Genomic DNA, 9,484 nt, shown 5'->3' with positions numbered 1-9,484 from the left:
AACGGTGGACCACCATCTTGTAGAATGTATAAATACAACTTTTGTATTTCTTTGCCGTTGTATACAAGAGGCACACTTACTTTTCCATTGGGGTGTACATTCTGCCCCGTATATGTTTTTAAGATAATGGATGTGTCTTTTAGAGGTATATGCGAAAATAGCCTCTCGTAATCCCGTCGATTCATTACGGTTAGAGCTGATCCTGTATCTAGCTCCATTTTAACTGGGGACCCTGCTATTGTGAGGGTAACCCAAATGGTTTGGTAATCATCTTTGGCAAGTAGATTATGTAATTTGAGACAGCTTAGTCTCTTGTTTTTGAAATCGCTATCACTCTTCTGGTCTTCGGAGCTACTGTCCGTCATCATTTGTACCTTCCTGTACTTTTTTTTATTGATTTTTTTTTTCTGTCAGTGGATTTATTTTGTCCAGATCGGCATACCCGTGCAATGTGTCCAATCTTTCCGCATTGCCTGCATGCTTTGTCCTTGAACCAGCAGTCCCTCTGGTTATGGGTGGATCTGCCGCAGCGATAACATCTTTCGAAACCCTGTGTCATTTCATGGGTGGCGAAGTCCTGTGTCTTTTGTTATATCTCTGCAGCTCATTTTGCTGCTGCTTCGTATGATACAGCCATACTGAAAGCGATGTCCAATGTTAAATCTTTTTCAGAAAGCAGTCTTTTTTGTGTTCCTTCACTTAAGAGACCGCAAACGAATTTGTCTCGAAGATAATCTGATAGTCCTGCCCCGAATTGGCAGTACTTTGATAGCTTTCTTAATTCGGTTAGGTAATCAGCGTTACTTTCATTCTTGTGTTGATTTCTCTTGAAGAACTTGAATCGTTCCGCTATCAGCAGCGGTGTTGGGTTTAAGTGCTCCTGCAGGGTATCAACAATTTCTTTAACATTCTTGTCCTTTGGTTTGGATGGAGTGATTAATTTTGTAGCAGCCCGTATGTCTTTGCGCCCATTAAGTTCAGAAGTACTGAAGCTTTTTTTTCACCTTCTATTCCCTTTGCAGTGCAATATGCCTCCACTCTTTCCATGTATGTGGTCCAATCATCTATTTCGCTATCAAAAGCATCAATATTGCCAGACATATGCATTTCAGAAAAGATATGGCGCTTCCCATGCTTTTATTTCTTTTCTGTATCAAAGATATGGCGCTTCCCGCGCTTTCCCGCCACTGCTGCCGATTACAACGCTGTTTACTGCGGTTTCCGTTCTCTTTTTTTTAATTTACTGTTGGAGACTCGTTCCCGCCAGAGGTTTGAACGCTGACCTGCTTGCCACGCCGGCCGTCTCCTGAGTGCTCCCTCCCAGTCCGTTATTGCTTCCCTCCAATTTCGCTGCTTGTCTCAGCTTTAGAGCCAGCCGCTGGAGCCCCAGCCTGATGCCCAGGAAGGATTAGCGCAGTACCTGCCACCAGCTTGGCCAGCTGGTGAAACCACAGCTTCTCTCACTTCCTTGAGTCTTCTGGACGCCCGAGGAATCGATGTACTTGAGGTGCTGACGAATTGCAGGTAAGTCCGTTTCCACTTCGTCGCCACTGTAGTGTCCGTGTGTTGATAAAGACACTGAAGACAGGAGTTGGTTCATAGGTATTTACTAAGCAAAGTCTGGGGGGGGGTTCTAAAGGATATACACAATATACAGGCTTATATAGCCCAAGTGGCAATTACCGGCATTACAGCACTCCTGGGGCTCTTAAAGGCACATACATCACATCTGGGAGGTTATTTGTGTCCTCCTTTGAGCAGACAGAACAAAAGTATGTATTTAATGAGCCTGCCATTTCCGTGTTCCCTATTATAAAATCCCCTGATTCTGACTGCAAGGGACCTAAGCTTGACTTCACCAATCTTTTTCTCTTCACATATCTATAGAAGCTATTACCGTCAGTTTTTATGTTCTCTGCAAGCTTGCTCTCATAATGTATTTCCCCCTCTTAATAAATCACTTTGTCATGCTTTGCTGAATCCTAAACTGCTCCCAATCCTCAGGTTGGCTGCTTTTTCTTGCCAAATTTGATGTCCTCGCCTTGGATCTTATGCTATCCCTAATTTCCCTTGTTAGCCACGGTTGAGTCAGCTTTTTTGTTTGTTTTGATGCCAAACAGTAATGAACAAATTCTGTATTTCACCCATGCGATCTTTAAATGCTTGCCATTGCCTTTCCACCGTCAACCCTTTAAGTAAAGTTTCCCAATCCACCCTAGCCAACTCGTGCCTCATATCTTCGTAGTTTCCCTTATTTGAATTCAGGACCATAGTCTCTCAGTCAACTACATAATTCTGCATTTTAATGATGAATTCTATCATATGATGATCGCTCCTCCCCAAGGGGCCTTGCACAAGATTGTTAATTTATCCTTTCTCATTACATAATACCCAGTCTAAAATGGCCTGATCTCTGGTTGGTTCCATGACATATTTGCCCAGGAAATCATCCCATATACACTCTAGGAATTCATCCTCCACAGTATTGTTACTAATTTGGTGAGCCCAATCTGTATGTAGATTAAAGTCACCCATGAAGACTGCTGTGCCCTTATTGCATGCGTCTCTAATTTCCCATTTAATGCAATCCCCAAATTCTGCATTACTCTTTGGGGGTCTGCACAAATATCCCACTAACTTTTTCTGCCCCTTGGTATTTCTCAGCTCTGGCGGGAACGAGTCTCCAACAGTAAATTTAAAAAAAGAGAACGGAAACCGCAGTAAACAGCGTTGTAATCGGCAGCAGTGGCGGGAAAGCGCGGGAAGCGCCATGTCTGAAACAAAGTGACCTTGGAGTGCGTGTCCACAGATCCCTGAAGTTAGCAGGCCAGGTAGATAAGCTATTTAAGAAGGCAAACGGAATGCTTGACTTTATTAGTCGTGCCATAGAAAACAAGAGCGAGGGGGTTATGTTTCAATGGTATAAAACACTGGTTGGGCCTCAGCTAGTGTACTGCATGCAGTTCTGGTCACCACATTACAGGAAAGATGTGATTGCACTAGAGAGGTTACAGAGGAGATTTACAAGGGTGTTGCTGATAGAGAATCTTAGCTATGAGGAAAGATTGGGTTTGCTGTCCTTGGAGCAGAGGAGGCTGAGGGGAGATCATATTGACGTGTATAAAATTAAGGGCAGCCTACATAAATTGGATAGAACGGACCTATTTCCTTTAGCTGAGGGGTCAGCAACCAAAGGGCACAGATTTAAAGTAATCAGTGGAAGCATTAGGGAGGATTAGAGGGGAAAGTTCTTCTCCCAGAGGGTTGTGTGGGTCTGGAACTCACCGCCTGAAGCGGTGATAGAGGAAGAAACCCTAGCCACATTTAAAAAGTTCTTGGATGTGCACTTGGGATGCTGTAACCTGCAGGATTACAGAGCAAGAGCTGGGACGTGGGATTAGACTGGATGGTCCTTTGTTGGCCGGCACTGACATGATGGGCCAAAATGGCCTCCTTCCGTGCTGTAACTTTCTATGATTCTATGACATTGCCCTGAGGTACTCCTGCAGCGATGTCCTGGGGCTGTGAGGAGTGCCCTTCAACCACCACAACCATCTTCCATTATGCTAGGTATGACTCCAGCCAGTGGTGCGTTTTCACCCCGATTCCCATTGATTTCAGTTTTACTAGTGCTCCTTGATGCCACACTCGGTCAAATGTTGCCTTGATGTCAAGGGCAGTAACTCTCACGTCATCTCTGGAATTTCCCTCCTTTGCCCATGTTTGGACCAAGACTGTTATGAGGTCAGGAGCTGAGTGGTCTTTGCGGAACCCAAACTGTGCATCAGTGAGCAGGTTACTGGTAAATAAGTACCGCTTGATAGCACTGTCGATGACACCTTGAATCACTTTGCTGATGATTGAGAGTAGACTGATGGTGTGGAAATTGACTGGGTTGGATTGGTCCTGTAAATCGAATTGGCTGAAGACTGGCTTCTGTTTTGTTGGGGACCTCAGGAGCAGGCCTATACGGATCAACCACTGGGCACTCCTGGCTGAAAATGCTTGCAAATGCTTCAGCCTTGCCTTTTGCACTCACGCGCTGGGCTCACCATCATTGAGGATGGGGATATTCATGGGGCCTCCTCCTCTCATTAGTTGTTTAAAGGTCCACCACCATTCACGACTAGATGTGGCAGGACTTCAGAGCTTTGAGCTGATCCGTTGATTGTGCGATTGATTCGCCGTCTATAGAATGCTGATTCCGCTTTTTAGCATGCATGTAATCCTGTGTTGCAGCTTCCCCAGGTTGGCACCTCATTTTTAGTTTTGCCTGATGCTGCTCTCCGCATGCTCTTCCACACTCTACACTTGCCTGGATGTGTGCTGCTCCAACAACACTCCATAAGCTAGACTCCATGCAAGACAAAGCATTTGATTGGCACCCCATCCACCACATTAAACATTAAGTTCCTCCACCACCAGCGTACCGTTGCTGCAGAGTGTACCATCTACAAGAATCAGTGCAGCAACTCGCCAAGGCTTCTTCGGCAGCATCTCCCAAACCAGTGACCTCTTCCACCTAGAAGTGCAAGGGCAGCAGGAACCTGGGAACCCCACCACCTCCAAGTTCCCCTCCAAGTAACACTCCATCCTGACTTGGAAGGAAATCACCGATCCTTCATCGTTGCTGGGTCAAAATCCTGGAACTCCCTTCTTAACAGCACTGTGGGGGTACCTTCACCACTAGGACTGGTGTGGTTCCATAAGGTGGCTCCCCGCCACCTTCTCAAGGCCAATTAGGGATAAGCAATAATAATATTCGAATCCCATATACGAATAAAAAATCTCTCCTAATTGAAAAAGCATTGGTCCCCTTGCTTGATGGTAATGGTAGAGTGAGGGATATGCCGTGCCATGAGGTTACAGATTGTGGTGGAATACAATTCTTCTGCTGCTGATGGCCCACAGCGCCTCATGAATACCCAGTATTGAGTTGGTAGATCTGTTCTGAATCTATCTCATTTAGTTATAGTCCAACAGCTTTATTTGAAATTACAAGCTTTCGGAGCGCTGCTCCTTCTTCAGGTGAAGTGGAGAAATGCATAAAGACACAGCTTATATTGTAAGAGAATCATGTCAGATGTTGACAGGTAACCTATCCAACTGCCATTTATCACATCTCGGCAGAGAGATAATCACAGCAGTCAAAGGTGTGAATGGTGTCCAAACAGGTCAGTCAGGGAAACATTACATCAAAGAACAATGAGGTGGGGTCACAAGGGGTCAAATATTGCAGATGCTGGGGTCTGTATGAAAAACAAAAAAACAGACAAAAAACATTTTTTTTGGCTGGAAATCACAGCAGGTCCGGCCGCATCTGTGTAGAAACCACCCACCAGGTACATGGTACATAGTCATGTGACTCGGCCAACGTTGTGTACCTCATACGTTGCAGGAAAGGATGCCCCGGAGCATGGTACATCGGCGAGACCATGCAGACACTGCGACAACGGATGAACGGACACCGCGCAACAATCACCAGGCAGGAGTGTTCCCTCCCAGTCGGGGAACACTTCAGCAGTCAAGGACATTCAGCCTCCGATCTTCGGGTAAGCATTCTCCAAGGTGGCCTTCGAGACACACGACAACGCAAAATCGTCGAGCAGAAACTGATAGCCAAGTTCCGCACCCATGAGGACGGCCTCAACCGAGATCTTGGGTTCATGTCACGCTACATGTAGCCCCACCTGATGCAGGGTCATCCAGAATCGAGTCGACATTGGCTTGTTCTCTCTACACAGATGCGGCCGGACCTGCTGTGATTTCCAGCCAAAAAAAATGTTTTTTGTCTGTTTTTATGTTTTTTTGTTTTTCATACAGACCCCAGCATCTGCAATATTTGACCCCTTGTGACCCCACCTCATTGTTCTTTGATGTAATGTTTCCCTGACTGACCTGTTTGGACACCATTCACACCTTTGACTGCTGTGATTATCTCTCTGCCGAGGTGTGATAAATGGCAGTTGGAAAGGTTACCTGTAAACATCTGACATGATTCTCTGACTATATAAGCTGTGCCTTTATGCATTTCTCCACTTCACCTGAAGAAGGAGCAGCGCTCCGAAAGCTTGTGATTTCAAATAAAGCTGTTGGACTATAACATGGTGTTGTGTGACTTCTTACATTTGTCCACCCCAGTCCAACTCCGGCATCTCCACACCATATCTCATTTAGCACTGTGTTAGTGCGACACAGCACGATGGATAGTGTCGTCAGTGTGAGGACGGGGCTTCGCCTCCACAATACCTGTGCGGTGGTCACTGCTACCAAAACTGTCATGGAGAGATCCATCTGGAACAGCTAGATTGCTGAGGACAAGGAGCAGTACGTTTTTCGCTCCTGTTGGTTCTCGCACCACCTGTCTCAGGCCCAGACTGGCAGCTATGTCCTTAAGGACTCGACCAGCTCGGTCAGTAGTGGTGCTACCGAACCACTCTTGGTGATGGACATTGAAGTCCCCCACCCAGAGATTATTCTGTGCACTTGCCACTCACAGTGCTTCTTCCAATTGTGTTCAACATGGAGGAGTATTGATTCATCAGCTGAGGAAGGGCGGTAGGTGGTAATCAGCAGGAGGTTTCCTTGCCCATGCTTGATCTGAAGCCCTGAGACCTCATGGGGTCCGAAGTCAATGTTGCGGACACCTAGGGCCTCTCCTAACCTAGAGTACACCATTCTGCCACCAACCCCGGTGGGTCTGCCCTGCTGGTGGGATAGGACATACCCAGCGATGGTGATGGAGGAGTTTGGGACACTGGCTGAAAGCTGAAAAGTATGATTCTGTGAGTATGACTATGTCAGGCTGATGCTTGACTATTCTGTGGGACAGCTCTATCAATTTTGGCAAAAATCCCCAGATTCTTGTGAAGATGAATTTGCAGAGTCGACTGGGCTGTGTGTGACGAGGTTGATGCCGGATGGTCTGTCCGGTTTTATCCTTATTGTTTTCATAGCAGTTTCTTACAACTTGTTAGGCCATTTCATAGGGCAATTAAGAGTGAACCACATTGCTGTGGAGACCATCGTTAGGTCCCCCAATGTAGAGGAGACACATTCTGAGCGGCGAATACAGGATATTAAATTTAAAAAGCTACATGTTATTCACTAAGGAACTGCTGACATGCACGGTGCACATTATAATACCAGGGGCCGCATACAAGCCATCAATCATACTGCTGAACCTCTAACCGGCAATGTGTACATTAAAACACCAGGGGGCATTCATTCACACTTACTTATACTGCAAAACTGCTAACCTCCTTGTTGGGGCAGTAAGCTGTGAGGAGAAGACAAAGAGCCTGCAAAGTGATATAGATAGATTATGTGAGTGGGCAGGTAAGGTGGCAGATGGAGTAATGTAGCGAAATGAGAGTTTATTCACTTTGGTAAGAAGAATAGAGAAAGAGAATACTTTTAAATGGTGAGGAACTTTCAAATGTTGTTGTTCAGAGAGATTTGGAACTCCTCCTGAAAGGAGCACTAAAAGCTAGCTTGCAGGTACAGCAAGCAATAAGGAAGGCAAATGGCATGCTGGCTTTTATTGCAAGGGGGCTGGAGTATAAGTGTATGGACGTCTTGCTACAATTGTGCAGGGCCTTGGCGAGACCACACTTGGGGTATTGTGCACAGTTTCGGTCTACATATCTAGGGAAGGATATACTTGCCTTGGAGGCTTTGCAACGAAGGTTCACTAGATTGATTCCTGGGATGAGAGAGCTGTCCTATGATGAGAGAATGTGTAGAACGGGCCTATACTCTCTGGGGTTTAGAAGAATGAATGTTGTTCTCATTGAATCATACAAGGTTCTGAAGGGGAATGACAGCTTAGAGGCTGAGATTTCGTTTCCCCTGGGCTGGAGTGTCCATAACTAGTTGACATGGTCTCAGGATAAGGGGTCGTCCATTAAGACTGAGATTAGAAGGAATTTCATCAATCTGAGGGTTTTGAATCTTTGGAATTCTCTGCCCCTGAGGCCTGTGGATGCTGAGTCATTGAATATAATCAAGGCTGAGATTGATAGATTTCTGGACTCGAGGGGAATCAAGGAGTAAGGAAATCGGGTGGAAAAGTGGCATTGAGATCGATGATCAGCCATGATCTTATGGACTGGGGCGAAGGGTCGTATATCCAGTCCTGCTCTTATTTCTTATGTTCTTATAATCTGTTACATCTCTAACTTTATCCCATTTTGATGAAAGCACATCGACCTGAAACGTTAACGTTTTTTCTCTCGCCACAGATGTTGCCGGCCTGCTGTGTATTTCCAGCATTTCTGTTCTTATTTCAGATTTCCAGCATCCACAAAATTTTGCTTTCGTATGCGAACAAATTATCAGCAATTGCTAGTGTGCATGTTGCATGTGCATGGTGCATGTTCGCAGGTCAGCAATACAAGTAACAGCAAGTGTGTGCAGCCGCTGCAGGTCAAAGGTGCGCAGTGCAGGTTAACAGTACTGCATTATTAGTAATGGCAAGAGTGCACCCCCAGCTGGTCTATTGCGCACAGTGTACATTAGCTGGTCTGCAGTATAAGTATCGGCAGCGTGTGCCTACTGCTGGTCGAACGTGCATGGTGCATGTTAGCAGGTATGCAGTAAAAGTAACGGCAAGAGAGCGCTTCCTGCTGGTCTAAGGTGCGCGGTGCATGTTAACAGGACTGCAGTATAAGTAACGGTGAGTGTGCGCCCGCTGCTGTTCGAAGGTGCATGGTGCATGTTAGCAGGTCTGCAGTATAGGTAACGGCAAGAGTGCGCCTCCTGCTGATCTAAGGAACACAGTGAATGTTAGCAGGTCTGCAGTATAGGTAATGGAGAGTGCGCGCCCCTGCTGGTCTAATGCACACGGTGCACGTCAGCAGGTCTGCAGTGTAAGTAACGGCGAGTGTTTGCCCCCTGCTGAGCTAAGGTACACGGTGCACGTTAGCTGTTCTTCAGTAAAAGTAACGGCGTGTGTGCGCCCCCTGCTGGTCTAAGGTGCACAGTGCATGTTAGCCGGTCTGCAGTATAAGTGCGAATGCAAGAGCGTCCTCTGGTGATTTAATATAGACAGTGCGATGCCTTCAACAGTTAACGTGCTTGTTTTTGATAGTTATTTATTTATTTTTAAACAAGTGTTTATGAAGACATTAAGTTCCTGACACTGAAATAATTCAACACAGAGGGAAAAAATGAGCAATTCTTACAGCAGATAATTTATTCTATGGGTGGAAGGAATGTCTAAGGGGGTTACCGAGTGATGGTGAAAACATTATTAACTTTTCTGCCATTCAGCAGAATTGTGATGAACTTTGAGGTTTTTCTCAATTTGTAGACTGTATTTTAAAGTGTTTGGTAAAAATGCTCAGTGTTTATGACACTGGAGTTCTGTGTGAGGAGCTGGTGAGTTTAACAGGGTCAGCACCGAATGCTGGAAGTTCACTGACAGTCTCTGTCTCTCTGAATGCTGCAGGTGGTGTGGGCGGGTCAGGGTTGATTGACGGCT

Source organism: Somniosus microcephalus, unplaced genomic scaffold (assembly GCF_052327205.1).
Source record: "Somniosus microcephalus isolate GS21.2 unplaced genomic scaffold, FLI_Smic_1.0 unresolved_chr8, whole genome shotgun sequence".
In the NCBI taxonomy this organism is placed as follows: Eukaryota; Metazoa; Chordata; class Chondrichthyes; order Squaliformes; family Somniosidae; genus Somniosus; species Somniosus microcephalus.
The sequence above is the reverse complement of the archived record's forward strand: the minus strand, read 5'-3'. Positions refer to the sequence as shown.